The following is a 15,556-nucleotide window of genomic DNA, read 5'->3' as shown; positions in this document are numbered from 1 at the left end:
TCGTATTGGGGCAGTAGTGTTCTTAGCCGTATGGAGCACGTCGAGGTATTTTTTTTTTCAATCTGCCAAGCTTGGTATTTAACAAAGATTGCTTAATTACCTTTTTAAATAGTAACTCTAGTGAAAGATCTTCAATACAAAAGTTGTAGCGCTTGTTCAGAAGCATCGGGGGCCAAATTCACAAAAACGTTCTTACACTAAAACTGTTCGTAGAAGCAGGTATCAGCCAATCGTGGTGTTGGACATATCATTAGTGAAGGCGGCTGGCCAATCGCAAACAGCATTTACGAACGAACACCTTTGTGAATTCGGCCCCGGATTATTTCATATATGCTAAGATAACTGCCCTGTTTAATTTTTTACAGCCTTTCCTTAGAGTGAGCGAAATTGAAAAACATACCACGTGACTGCCGGCTAAGGCGGCGCGCTTTTAGTGCTCTGAAATGTAAGTTGAACGAATTAGTAAAGGCTGCTCCGCGCACGGAGTTCGATTGAACAGGCTGTCGGTGACTGCGATCATGGACACGTATTCACAAAACGTTCTTATGCTATTAATGTTCGTGAGAACAAATTCCAGCCAATACTGATGCTGGATATATTATTAGCTCAACTAGCCAGCCAATGGCAAAGAGCACTTACGAACGAACACCTTTGTGAATTCGGGCAATGGTTTTTATTTCCGTCATTCATCACACTGTCACCTTCGCCTCCTCTATCGTGTTTTTTCATTGGTCTTAAAATAAAAGAAAAAAAAAGTACCTGCGCTGTCAAGTGCTGTCTTTTTTTTCCCCCTTAAAACGGTACGCCCCTTGTCTCTTAACGTCCATCGCAGTCACCGACAGCCTGCTCAGCCGACCTCTGTGAGCGGAGCAGCCTTTGCTAATTCGTTCAACTTACATTTGAGGGCACTAAAGTGTGCCGCGTTAGCCGGCACTCACGTGATCTTTTTTTTTAATTTCGTAAACCCTAAAGAAAGGCTGGAAAGAATTAAACAGGGAAGATATCTTAGCATAGATGAAATAATTCGATGTTTCTGAACAAGCGCTACAACTTTTGTATTGAACATCTTTCGCTAGAGTTACTATTTAAAAAGTTATTAAGCAATCTTTGTTAATTACCGAACTTGGCAGATAGGAAAAAAAAAGTATCACTACGTGCTCCATACGACTCGGAACAATACTATCTCAATACGACACACGTAGCACTTATGTTTGTTTTTTAATACTTGGCCCAAGTTAGCTGAAACACCCTGTATATGTGCAAAACGTAACCTGCTAAATGCATTTCATACTGCATTTATGAGTAACACTGCTCATGGTTAGTGGACTGACAGCTGTAGTATTCTTACATTTGACCCTTGTATTCAAATCTGATCTGCTCGTTGTGTTTTGTAATGACAATGGAGAAGCATAGAAAAAGATCTACCACTTGTGACCACTTGAGAATGACGTTTTCTCTGGTTGAGTGTAGCTGCTGCATGCTCTTCGTCGTCGATTTTTTTTTTTTTTTTGCCTTATGACCAATGGAAGGGGGGGGGGGGGGGGAGGGGATCCCCGGCACTGTATGTATAAAATGTCGAGCCAACCAAGGTTCTGCTGCAGCGGGAAACTGTTGCGATTATTTTTATCAAAGCAAATTCCGCCAGAATTAGTGAGCAGTCGCTGATGCTCGAACTTTTTTGTTTTAATTATTTCCGCTAAGTTCACCCTTCGTATTTCACGCAGTTCTTCGTCTGTCAAATCCACATCGCGAGGCGTAACCAGCAAAGAGCTTCAGAGTGCGACGAAATGTGACAACCTGGATGTTTATTTATTTTTTGTTTTGTTTTGTTTTTAGGAGAGGATCAAATAACCAGAGGTCTGGCCCAGCGAGCGGGCTAAGATGAATGTGCCCAGTTTGTCAACGCCTGCGCCCGAACCAGAAGAGCGGGACAGCCACGGCTATGCTTGCGCCAATGCTCAAAACTTGGATCAACAGCGTGCATCCGAGAAGACGCCTACGGGAGCTCGGGTCTTCGGTCGATATGCATTGCGAAAGCAGGAAACGCAGTTTCTTTGGCTGCGGTTGCAGTGGCGCCAGCAAGAAGTATTTGCACCTCAACTGTCAAGTCGGCCGAACGAGGTACCCGTTTATCGAGGTTTAGAGTCGGAAATCATGTATCACTGAGTATGTGGGCGCAAGAGTGGAGGGGCCTACGGATATCTAGTACATCCCAACCCTCGAAGAAAGATTTTTTTTTTCTTTTCAGCGGAGAAGGAAATGCTGTCTCTAATGCAGCAAGAGTTGCAAGTTTCGAAGGGATCTGTGGATGTGAGACTGTATTACTCAGTTCCTCCTTATTTTACAAGCTGTGGATGCCGCTGAGCTCTCGGGTACCTTGAACATAACAGCAATGCGAATTTGTTTTTATTTGCTTTGTAAGCCTGCCATTAGCCATAATAATATGTGATTCATCATCATGATCATCATCAGCCTATTTTTATGTCCACTGTAGAACGAAGGCCTCTCCCTGCGATCTCCGATTGCCCTTGTCTTGCGCTAGCTGATTCCAACTTGCGCCTGCAAATTTCCTAACTTCATCACCCCACCTAGTTTTCTGCCATCCTCGACGGCGCTTCCCTCCTCTTGGCATCCATTCTGTAACTCTAATGGTCCACCGGTTATCCATCCTACGCATTACATGGCCTGCCCAGCTCCATTTTTTCTCTCAATGTCCGTTAAAATATCGGCTATCCCAGTTTGTCCTCTGATCCACACCGCCTTCTTACTGTCTCTTAACGTTAGGTCTAACATTTTTCGTTCCATCGCTCTTTGTGTAGTCCTTAACTTGTTCTCGAGCTTCTTTGATAACCTGCAAGTTTCTGCTCCATATGTTAGCACCGGTAGAATGCAATGATTGTACACTTTTCTTTTCAACGACAGTGGTAAGCTCCCAGTGAGGATTTGGCAATGCCTGCCGTATGCTCTCCAACGCAATTTTATTCTTCTGTAAATTTCTTTCTCGTGATCAGGGTCCCCTGTGAGTAATTGACCTAGATAAACGTATTCCTTTACAGACTCTAGAGGCTGAGTGGCGATCCTGAATTCTTGTTCCCTTGCCAGGCTATTGAACATTATCTTTGTCTTCTGCATATTCATCTTCAACCCAATTCTTACACTTTCTCGGTTAAGGTCCTCAATCATTTGTTGCAATTCGTCCCCATTGTTGCTGAACAGGACAATGTCATCTGCAAACCGTAGGTTGCTGGGATATTCCCCGTTGATCTTCACTCCTAAGCCTTCCCAGTCTAGGAGCTTGAATACTTCTTCTAAGCATGCAGGGAATAGCATTGTATAGATTGTGCCTCCCTGCCTGACCCCTTTCTTGATAGGTAACTTTCTACTTTTCTAGTGGAGAACCAAGGTAGCTGTGGAATCTTTGTAGATATTTGCCAAGATATTCACGTATGCCTCCTGTACTCCTTGATTACGCAATATGTGATTATAGACGTACAAACAGATTTGTTTCGTGTAGGTAGTCCAATAGCAAACGGTGATAGGGCCATATATTCTTAAAGAATGATTTTTCTCTATTTTTCTATTACGCACGGGCACGTGTGCTGGGCTGAGTACAGACGAGTGTGCTAGAGAGAGAGAGAGAGAGAGAAAGAAAGGCAGGCACTTTGACCAAGTTGCACCTGGTTTGCTGCCTTACTCTGGATGAAGGGGAAGGAAGCGAAAAGCGAAGGTGATAAGACGTGATGCACCCACTCGCACAATGGTGTTTAGTGCGTCTTCCGAAGTGTTCGTGCTCTTCATTTGTCCTTTAAACAGGCAACAGGTCTCGTGTGGCTTTTTGTGGGGATGACCGTTCGAGTCCAGCGTGTCATTTTCTCTTTTCGTCGACTTAGGGTAACTCTTAGATAATGTCCATGGTCATCAAAATAAGAGCATTGCACGAGGTTGTGTTCGGTTGTCTCGTCTCAACCACAGAGGCTGCCCGAAACCCTATCATCACGCCCCTAAGGAAACACTGGACATTTGCAAACGCGACGCCCAGCCACAAACGTAATAGAAAAGTTGCCTGGCAACAAGATAAATCAGTGTTAGAGAGTCGGTATTCTAAGGCGTAACTACGTAGCGCGGAAACAACGAGCGAGGCAGATGGGAAACGACATACTGAAGCGCTTGTATATGTCGTTTCCCTTCTGCCTCGCCCTTTGTTTCCGTGCTACGAAGTTACATCAAAGACAAACCAGGTGGCCGTCGAAGGCTTAACGAGATTTAAGGCAGTGAAGACGGCAATTCGCATGTTACGCTGAATTCCTCTGTTGAAATGTGGACCATGTATTCGTACTTATGCACGACTCTACGAGGCTCGAAATTCTGTGGCACTGTGTGGTACAGTTGTTCTCAGTCTCAACAGCAGTGGTTTATATATCCATCTTGTGGCTATATGAAAGGTTTGAGGAGCACTGAAAGGCATAAAAGCACAGTCTGCAAGCCTCAGGAAATCTGTTTGTTCACTGCAAACGCAAAGGTGGCACTCCGCCACTCAAAATCGCTTTTGGTGACTTTAACAAATCATGTAGAAATCAAAAGATAATTTGCGGAAGCCTTCAGCATGTTACCTTGCAGATTTGGAACGTGTGCCAGCGCGCCCGCTGTCACTTTGACTACCAAAAAAATTTACCTCCTGCGAGGAGAATACAGAAGTCGCCCCAGACACATCTATCAGCAGTACGTAATAATTATTCGCTGTTTGTGACGGCTTGATTTGGTTTTTAACCAGCCATGGTAGCTTAGCGGCTATACGGCGTTGTATTGCTTAGCTCGAGGTCGCGGGTCGATCCCGGCCGCAGCGGTCTCATTTCGATGGGGGAGAAATGCCAAAACGCTCGTGTACTTAGATTTAGGTGCACGTTAAAGAGCCCCAGTTGCACAAAATTATTTGCAGTCCCCCACTACGGTCGTTCCTCATAATAAGATCTTAGTCTGACACATAAAGCTTCATATTTTTTTAGTTCACTGTCCACTTTCTTTCTTTCTTTCTTTCTTTCTTTCTTTCTTTCTTTCTTTCTTTCTTTCTTTCTTTCTTTCTTTCTTCTTTCTTTCTTCTTTCCTTCTTTCTTTCTTTCTTTCTTTCCTTCTTTCTTTCCTTCCTTCTTTCTTTCTTTCTTTCGATACGGTTTCCATGCCCTTTGTGAGAACTTCTTTGGTTAGTAGAGTTCACATCCGGTCATATCTTTCTTTTTTGTGCGTGTTTTACGGTTTGCATGAAGACCATAGTAGTTCAACATTTGTTTCATATTGCGTTTGGAGCATACATTTATGTAGCAGAATCAAATGCTCTCATTTTCCTAGACCCATTCACCCTGAAAAACATTTATAACCACGTATCAAGCTGCGCGACTAAGAGTCCTTTAGTTTTTTTTTTTGTCATTGTTGTTGTCCTTGTTATTTTTGTTAATAATAAAGCATGCCACCCATGCTTCCGACCAGAACTCACGACGTATAGGCGCCCATTTCTGCGGGGAGCGTCGGCGTAACCGAGCGAAACGAGCGGAGCGAAAGATGAAAAAGTGAAGAGCGGTGAGAGCGAAAAGGCACAAGGAGGAAAGCGGAGAGGAGGGTGCAGCGAAACCATGAGGCGGAAAACGGAGGAGGGTATGGCGAAAGCGTGAGAGGAAAAGAGTAGTGCGGCGACGATCACTACAAGATGGCGCCAGAGTAGCGCGCGCCCTCTGGGAGATCTGTCGGCGCGGCAGCTGCTGTGAATCGCACACACGCATAACCCACTCGCTGGCTCTCGCAATCTCCAGATTAGCGAGGCAGTCGCGCCACACTTCGCTTCGTTTGCAACGTGCCGCACGAGACAGATTTTCCGCGCCAGCCAACATATCGCGAAATGAAAACACGTATACAGCTGCGCTCAAATTTCGCATTAGGGAGTATCGTAATCGTCGGTGAATGTTTTTCTTCTACCTGTTATCACAATAAAAAGTGGTAAGTGCCCTGGGTGCGAGCTGCTCCGATAGTTCAGCCTTTGGTTTGTGATTAGTAATTTTGTGCGCTAATAGCCCTTTACAACTTTCGGGGGAGAGTTGTGTCGGAGCAAGAATTATGGCAAGGAAGCGGTAGTGCCCCTTGAAGAATTGTTCTTTAGTTTTTGTTTTGTTTTTCTGTTGAAAAAAAAAAGACAGATGCAGCAAGATAAAAAATACTCCACAGCAGCCTATACTGTACCCAGCTTAGACAATCTAAAGTTTAAACCTGACGAAGTTTCCCTAAAATCTCAAGCGATAGTTTTTCTAAGCGAACACACTGTTCACCTTATGCACCCCATGCACAACTTCCCTAAGAAAGTAACAGGCAATAAGTTCCAACCACACAGGCTTTTAATACTGCGCTACATTATTAAGAACCAAAAATTCCGTTCGAATGCAGTGCCGCGCTCTCCTTTAAAGAATTCCCAAAATTGGGTGTAGCTCCATGTACAGCTTTATGCTTAAAAGCCGACATTTAAAGAGCGCTGTGTTGTGTGTTCTTGCGTCTACTTATCTTGGTTTCTTTGCGCTACCATTTTTTTCGTGGAGAGTGTAAAGTCGAGTCACGGGACTGGCAAACTCTCTTGTTACTGTTTCCTCCTTTATCGTCCTAGCTGGCCTTTCCAATTTGCTACGCGAAAATATATCTAGTTGCCGTGGTATTACACGCAATCGGAGTCGAGCCGCGACCGCACTGAAACGTTTTACTGTTACAATAACGTTTTTTTTTTTTCGATTTTTTAACCCTTCAATAGTTACAGCTAGAGTCACACATAACATTGGTGACATGACTCAATCGTCCATAAAAGAAAACGGGTCCAACGTCAAGAATAACTATAACGCTTAGTATATCTCAGGCTATGTACGTGAACTCGAGTCTTACCGCTTGCATGCCGCACTACACGGGCCACGGGATCTTTTTCTATCGGTGAATTACAGGCAAGGCCACGGTAACGCAATAAATTTGCGTCTGATAGGTTGCGTCACGCCAAGAAACGATGTTCATGATGGATCGCCAATTGCTTCAGAAGCCATCACCTCCTAAGAAAAGAACGAAAAAGGAAATAGCAGTAATATCAAAAGCAGTTCAGCTTTAAACCTAAACTCATGGTTGCCACCCCTCTCCAAAACGCACGCATGCGGCGCTTATTGCATTCAGGAAAAACTGACTCATTTCTCTAAGGACGTTGGTTGCCTGCGTTGCCTTATTTCTCGCGGCTTTGCGAAATAAAGACAAGGTGCTCAGCAACAGAAACAGCAAAATATCAGCTTTACTTCTAAGCTTGCGGCAATCCTCGAAGCTTGTGAGCTGAGATCATTCCTGGAAAACTTTAGGCAGCGGGCTGTGGCAGCATATCAAAAAGTGTGGTTGTAGCTGCTACTTCACTGAAATCTGAACTTATTCGTCTTTTTTCTACTTTTCTTTCTTCTTATTCTTATTCATCGAGCAATATTTTCTCCGCAGCGCTTCATATACTGCACCGGCGAAAGAAATGGGAATCCTAAATAGCTAAAGCCGCGAAAATATTGAATGACCCCGGCGCTTATTAATCACCCCAGCAGCGCTGCCCGAGTGCTAATTTGCATAAGGTAACAGGAAGAGGGGGGAGGGGGAGGTTAGCTACAGGCGGATCTCTGCTTGCAAAGGCATGCTCGCAATCGCGTACATAATGCATTGCAGGGATATAGGATATGCAGATACGCCTTGCCTCCTTGGCAATGCTAAATATAATGAAGTAGTAGACAGTTTGTATCGCCGCCAAGGCAACTTGACTCCCGCAACCAATAGATGGCACCACCTCCCTCGGACCGTAATCGTTTTCCTCTGGGCTCGGAAAATTATGCCCCTTTGTTTTGCTCCGTCCTTGCGTGGACGAATGGGTTGGCACGCTTTGAGACGGGCCTATCGGATATCGTGCTGTGCATAGCAGCAGTCTCGACTGCTCACTTTCGTGGACACTTCGCAACGTTTCACCGGAACTGTGGGCAGAAAGACAGCTGCATCGGCCAATCAGTACGCAGTGACTACATATCCTCGAAAGTTATCGATCAAGAAAACAGTCGCTGCAGTCGCACGGCAGCTAGCCGCTGCTCGAAGCAGCTTACTCTAGAGGGTGAAAAGGATGAGGCAGCTCTTCTACAGATCGACCAGCCATTATTATTATTATTATTATTGCTGTTGTTGTTGTTGCTCTTGTAGTGTTTGTGGTTGTTGTTACATCAACACCTTCTACAGTAAGCATCTTTTGTACAGCCAGACGTGGCATTTGGAATGCGTTTTTTTTTTTTTTTTTTTTTTTTTTTTTTTTTTTTTTCAGCGGGCGATTTCCGATGACTGCGACAAGACCGGTGACTGACGGAGCTTCGCGTCAGTCGACTCCCGCAGGTCGAATGTGTCGGCTCTGTGGGAGGTCAAAGAGGAGTTTCATGATAGCTGATTGAAACAGTCTGCCTATAACGATCTAGTCGTTTTAAAGGTACGATCGGCAAAAAAATCTGGGGCACGCAAAAGGGCGTCCAGTTGTAAGAAGAAAGAGGCGAGCGAGTCATTGATTCCCTTAACTCAATTATTGTGAACAGCACTTTTGACTTCTCAATATGTTTGGCAACGGCCAGGTGAACTTGAGACTGCAGAACGCAACATTTGTCTTTGCGTTCTGCAGTCTTCTCTAGACGCTGAAACATCAATGCAACCCAGAGCACGGGCCACCAGGACAATGCCGTTCAACAAAAACTCCACGCCACTCACACATTAATACTATAGGGAACGTTCGGGTCATTGTATCGCACCATAATAAGACACCGCCTCCCCCCTCATTGTGCACCGCCGAGTTAAAGCATCCGCCGACCACCACGTAATAGTTCTCTGATAACCAGAAGATGCCGGTTGTGGCGCCGAGAAAGAGAAATAAGCCTCCAATTGGCAATAGTAATAAACCCAATACAATAAACGTAATAGAAAGCGCCGCTATGCGAATACTGAGTAAACAGTGATTGCACGACACATATCGAGACCATGAAACAGTTTCCACGTACAGAATAATACTCACTCCATAGAACAAATACAGCTAGTAAAATCGGGTTTATTGGCGCAAAAGCCACCTATAGGCTTTGCTGCGCCAGCCACAAGGTGCGCGAATATACTCGACTTAAATCAACACATTCAATGAGTATCAATACACTCTAGAGCTGACGCACTCGTTTAACATACAAGTGACAGTAACTCTGAACAACAAAGCTGTTGGAATATTTCTCGGGTCGACGACTGTCCGTTGTTCTGCAAGTGCTTCCAGGCCACACTCGTTGTGATCCAGAGTCGCCGCGCTGCCTGCAAACTGTAGAATGTGGAAGTTCCCGCGCGGTTGACACGCCTAGGACGCTCACGCGACGCAGGACCACGAACTCAAAAGAAACGCGAACGACGGCAGTCTTCTTCACACGTTCGCCACAGCGACACAAATAAACTCGCGTAGTATCGACCGGGCGTTCGCTTCATGTAATGACTACACAACCCTCCTTCTCGGTGTGCCCGCTCCACTTAGCACACGCCGCGTAGTTCCTTTTATGGCAATCGACGCTAACCTCGGAAAATTCGAGACGGCTCTCGAGAGATCGGTTGGGTGAGTCACACCCGTCGCTGGCGCGTCGCTTTTCATTGTGTTTACCCAGGGCAACAGTTTAAGCTTTCACCTTTTACTGGTTTGGGACGTTCGAGGATGTTAAATATGGTGCCGCCGGGTATGATGCAATCTGTTCCTGGCGCATATCAAAGCGTTTCATGCTCACAGCATGAAACTCTACGGCGCCTATACCTTCAATCGCCAGATTTCTGTTCACGGGCGGGAAGCGAGTTCTGACTGTTATTTCCATCATAATTTGGGGGTTGGGGGATCAAAAACGTAGGAAGCGATCTCAAAAGCATAGGCTAATATCTTTCGATCTGAGTAATAATAGGGAAATCGAAAGCATGTGTTCTTGCAAGTTGCCGACGAATACAGCGGAAAGAGCTCAAAAACGACGACTGCGGCCTGAAGCCCTGGGATCCATATTCGAAACACAGCTTCAACCGCGTACTATCATCAATGCGGCAGACGGCCACTCGTATATAGCGCCTTTGGTAAGCGCGCTTATGCCGCGCTATGCCGACGTCGGAATATCCAACAAAATATGATCCGTGTGGTTAACTTTACGCAGTACCGCAAGTGAATGTCTTGTTAGGACTTTCCTTTACAGCCAAATATCGTTATCGTCAACAAAACGTTATAAAATAACTGAGCCATGAGGGATTGCGGAGCTGCACAAACCATTACTTCCTCCGCAAAACGTGCGATGCCTTCTAATGCTATGAGCGCAAGCCATCTTGTGCCTTGCACAACCATTGAAACTGAGTTTATGACTGCGTACTAGAGCACACTGCTTTTTCCTTTTTTTTTTTTCTGGCGCACTTACTGAGCTTATATTGCTAACTCCGGTATTTCTTCCATGACGCGCTCACCCTGCTATTATTAACTGAAAGAAATCAAACACGAAGTCAGACTGTCGTGCTTTACGACGCGCGACGAAACTAGACGCTTTGGAGTTTCTATTTCAAGCTGCTTCGTGGCACGTTATGGAAAAGGCGACGAGGAACGGGTGGGCGTTGGGGTCCACACTGTAGACTGTACAACATTTACACTTTATTCTCTTCTCACATCCTCAACGTGAGTTTGAAATTGCGGTCCCATGAAAACGCGTATGCGAAACATGTTAGTTTGCTGTCGGAAAGTTGTTTCGACGCTTCGTCATTTTATTGGATCGGTCAGACTGCACCATGCGTCGACTTGATGTGTAATTTGACATTTGAGAGGCCCGGCCCGTTCAGCTATAATGCGCGCTTATACCACTCCCACATTCTTTTAACTGCAGCCGTATATAGCAATATTGTCTACAGACAAGCGTAAGTCGGTAATAAACTATAGAATAACCAGACTCTTGCACAAAAAAAAAAGAAAAGAAAGGAAGTTGGTAGAATCCACCTATCGGTGACGGTCATTGTCAATGGGCGAGGTTTAAATGAAGACTTACCTGAAGACTAACCTGAAGACTCGTTATCATCATGGGCATCGTCATCGCCAACATGGGCGTATAGACTAGAAGGTCCTCTAGCGGAGCGTCATAACGGAGCATCGTCACGCGACGTCATTGCTCCGACACGCAACGTGTTCGCGTCATACAGTACTGTGGCACCATCTATGGGGCCCTAGCATCACCTAGAAACTAGAAACGACGATTCAACAAAGAGGATATAGGGGTAGGCAAAAAAAAAAATGCTCTCACATTAAAAATCAACGCATTTCGGCGATTCCTCCAGCTGTGAACACATTCATTGCGGCAGAAGGAGGTTCTTGCTGGGAATACCACTCCATCAAGCTTGCTTCGATTTATTTCCCTCTAAATATGGCGCATAACCACTATGGGAAATTGGCGAGGAATCAGACGGATTTAGAGAAAGGCATTTGGCCATGTATTGAAAACAAAAAGAAATATTTTGGAAAAAATAAAAAAAAGAGAATAACAGTGAAACAATAACTTAGCAAAGAAATCGCATTGAAACAAATTGAAATTCTTCAACAGGTGAGCAAACATAACAGTGACATTGTGCAATAGAGGAGGCTCACTGAGGAAGAATGTCTGGATCCACTCAAGCATAATTTCTTTGCGACGCAACACAACGTCGTCGTTCTCCGCTACGGTATTGCATGCAGTGGTCTCCAAAATACATGCAAAATACATGCATCTCTGAATGTATTTGGAGACCACTACATACAATACGCTAGTGGAGAACGACGACGTTGTGTTGCGTCCGTTTTGTAAACGCCATCTAAAAATAAGAATTTCACCGCGATCGTTCCTAACGTTTCGCGCAGGCTTACAAGTCCATTTCACGAGAAGTTAGCGTGTAAAACGAAGCGCAGAACTTCCTGGAATGCGTTAGCCATATGCGTTCGCGATAATTGTCATTGCATTTGGAGCGTACGAGACGCTTTGTCAGCCATTTTCAATTCTTTATAAAAAATTAATAATAATAATAATAATAATAATAATAATAATAATAATAATAATAATAATAATAATAATAATAATAATTTACTCGAAAAAACTTTCCCTCCGTAACGCCGTTTGAATTCTATCTCGAAATTAGAGTGGCCGAGAAGAAAGGGAAATGCAAAAGAATTCACGTGTTGCGTGACGCCATCGGGCAAAAAATGATGCTCCACATCTTCCTGCCATGGCCCTGAATGGCACTGGCTAACACTCCCAGGGTTAGATCTAGTAAGCATAAATATCTAAGATGGTGGCCGGATTTATAGCCGCCGCCGTAGCACAATTGGTAGTAGTGCATTAAGGAAACTATTGAACACGTTCTTCGGCCGGTCTCCCCAATACAGCGCACACAGGCGCTGTATCGCGACCACTCGAGACCACGCTAGCTGGCACGTCTTGACGACCGGCTTCTTTCGGAGCAGACAGTCCTGGAACGCCGGCCTATACAGTCGTCATACCACAAGTCAGTCAAGGCACCCTTGAAGTTTTTACGCTTGAGTATCTATTAGAGAAAATCTACAGTTCTCACGGACGTTCTCCACCTCCATTTTTTTTTTTTTCGTGCCTTCGCTTTATCTCTCCGCTATTCTTTCTGTCTTACCCTTCCCCCAGCGCAGGGTAGCAAGCCAGAAGCTCTTCCGGTCAACCTTCCTGCCTTTCCCACTCCATTTCTCTCTCTCTTTCTCTCTCTCGCAACGCACCCGGAATGCGGAGGTTGTGGGTTCCGCTCCCACCAGCGGCAAATTATCTTTTCGTCAATCTTTATTTCCCTTTTCTTCATTATTTTCTTAAGTTCTATTTCAACCACAGCTTACCCTTATGCTTTCTTGACTTCGTTGTCTGTTGGCTTTATGTGGTCATGATTAACAAATATGGAGCCCCCTCAGTTTCCGTTCTTCGCTCGTACCACCACTGATACTACAACGGAGGTATACGTAGATGGCGTTAGTACAGGCTCACTGTCGCGACAAAGCGCCGATGTGATTATTTGGTGACGAGCGCTGCAAAGTGGACAAAACATTGTTCTTCGCATGATGTGCTTATTCCTTTATTCTTTCTCGTCTGGTTGGTGCTTTTGAGTATGCTATGTTAAACACACAACGCTTTTGCTAACAAAAGGGTCCAGGCCACTTGCATGCCGTGCAATCGATGTTGAAATGACAGAGACACGCATACAACGACCTTCGAGCACTCCAACCCGCTCTCTTAAAAAAATGGACCTTTTGAGGACTCAAGCGAACTGCAAACGCGAAGTTTCGTGCAAAACACACTTAGTGATTGGCCTAGCTCGGTTAATTCTCTTTGCGGTGTCCACTGCAAGATCGTAAACTAGCAATTACGTCTCCCATGAAGACTCGTTTGCAAGACACACCGCAAGGTAACGGCGTGCTCCTTGCGGTAACCGACCTCCCAGAATCGATGCAATTTCTTCAAAGCGGCGCAGCGAACAACGCACTCCCTGGCAACCCCCAATGTTGTGCCTCACGAACCGCGTGAAGGTCGCCGTGTTGCCGCCACCGCATGTAGTCTTCCGCTCGCGCGAGATATACATGTTGCGCTGACGAAAGTCTATCGATTCCCGTTTTCCGGCAAATGCCCTAGGCCTTGGATCCTCCCCCGCAGCTGGCGCGTTTCAAGGGAGCGCAAAGTGCGAACGGCATTTCACGCCATCTTCTCCAACGCCGATGATGAGTTCACTCGGCACTTTTTTTTTCTAGTGTACTTTCTTTTTACCTTATTAATTATTTACTTTAGGATATGCTGAAATTGCTAAACTGAAATCCCAACACCAGCGTAACTTTCTAGATATTCGTCCTTCAAGTGCTACGCAATACATTGGCTCTTCAGTTAAGTTTCCCAAAAACATTCGTCCAGCCGTTCAGGACAATATTGCCACATGCTTTTTGTTGCTGTTCACACATTTGCTGCTACCAGAGTTATGCTGTCGCTCAACTTCCCCTCCCGGCGATATTACCTGAATGGTATATTTCCCTGTACTTAATCAAGTTATCCTATTCTGCTGTATCAACCTCCCTTGCATGTACTCTCTTGTTTGTACGGCGAGGGCTGGTCTTGGTGTTTGCCTTGCCAAGCAGAAAGCGGTCAGCGTATCGACGCGTCACATTTAGCTTTGTTGCAGCAGCGTTGCCATTTGGAGCATCATCATCATGGACATTATCAAAAAAGTTAGATTCGCTTTAGGGCACAAAGGCTTCTCACAACGCTATCAAAATATCCATATATCCTGCCCCCGCCGCCCCCGTCTTGTAACCACATTTTACGACGCATGGGAAAAGGCGAGTATGGCTTCAAAGGGTGACAGAAGTCTAAGGCAATGTCCCCTTGCCTATTGACCCTTTTCGCGGAGCAGTTTGTTCTAGAGAAACAAGATGGCGCTTTCGGTGGTGCGCCGCACGTGGCCTCAGCGACAGCGCACGAATACGAAATCACTACCGCTTCTTCCTAGCTTCCGTGCGATCAGCTGTCGAAAATGCAACTGAGTTTTCGCTAACGCACTGTACTCCAATCATGATGGATTGAATCACGCGGATTGAAGACGTGTGCAGCAGTTCGCTGCAAATATAGTGACTGGCATATTAAGCAATGTAATGAATCTGTGTGGCTAAGTTCGCGGACCGCTGCTGCAACTGTCCGTACGTGTTACCGGCACTTCGAGATGTCCGGCTTTCGTGGAGGATACAGAAATTTGCTCATCCGCCAGCGTTGTATCGCTAACCTTCAAAGAAAGGGCTTCAGCCCCGGTACGTCGGCAAGAGTTAGTACCGCTCGTTAAACAATGATAAAGGGAGTAGCGTCGCTTCCTGTAATAGTAGGTTTCGCGCGCAGTATCTACACACATCTCTACCCCAACTCGCACGGAAACTTACGCCCACTTTATCGCCAACGGGTCAAGAATAAGTGAATGCGCGCACACTTGAATATATGCATACTATATACACACAATAAACGACGGTCTACACCGATAGCGCACGAATAGTCGAAGCTTAATGTTTGGTGACGGTCTACATGAGTAAGCGAGGTACTAGCGATAATACATCTTTGCTGAAAGGTATTACAATGTTCAGAAAAGTTACGTTTCAAACCTTGTGCCCATTAAGAACAAATTTATCAGAGCTGAGCACACCCTGCGAGTGATTAGACAGAAAATAATCAGATAGTGACCGCATAGAGGAACTTTACTGAATCAGAAAAGTGACAAGCCGCTGGCTCAAAATATTTACCAAATACAGAACAAAGAGCAAGACACACTAATCCTGATTCAATTGATGAGCGCAAGGTTTGGATAGCTTGGAATAAATATTTAGCCCCACCTTTAGAACAAGCATCATATACGCTGCTTGCGCCGTTTCGACATAGCTTAACCAGCTCCGAAAGCACTTTTACAAGTCCTCTGAAGCTGTGGCCGAAGCGTCGTGTCGTCCACC

General features: G+C 45.3%; 1 protein-coding gene across 1 annotated transcript in view; it reads right to left on the bottom strand.

Annotated features, from left to right (window-relative positions):
* LOC119463119 (uncharacterized) overlaps nt 1–7,271 on the bottom strand; it is a 288,717-nt gene extending 281,446 nt beyond the window's left edge. The window contains exon 1 of the mRNA XM_049668077.1: nt 6,910–7,271. The gene's annotated coding sequence lies outside the window, so the exon portion shown is untranslated. The remainder of the gene's footprint in view (nt 1–6,909) is intronic.
* Between the last annotated feature and the right edge of the window lie 8,285 nt (nt 7,272–15,556).

This window comes from Dermacentor silvarum, chromosome 1 (genome assembly GCF_013339745.2).
Source record: "Dermacentor silvarum isolate Dsil-2018 chromosome 1, BIME_Dsil_1.4, whole genome shotgun sequence".
NCBI classification, from domain to species: Eukaryota; Metazoa; Arthropoda; class Arachnida; order Ixodida; family Ixodidae; genus Dermacentor; species Dermacentor silvarum.
Note: the sequence above shows the minus strand (reverse complement) of the source record. Positions and strands in the feature narration are given on the sequence as shown.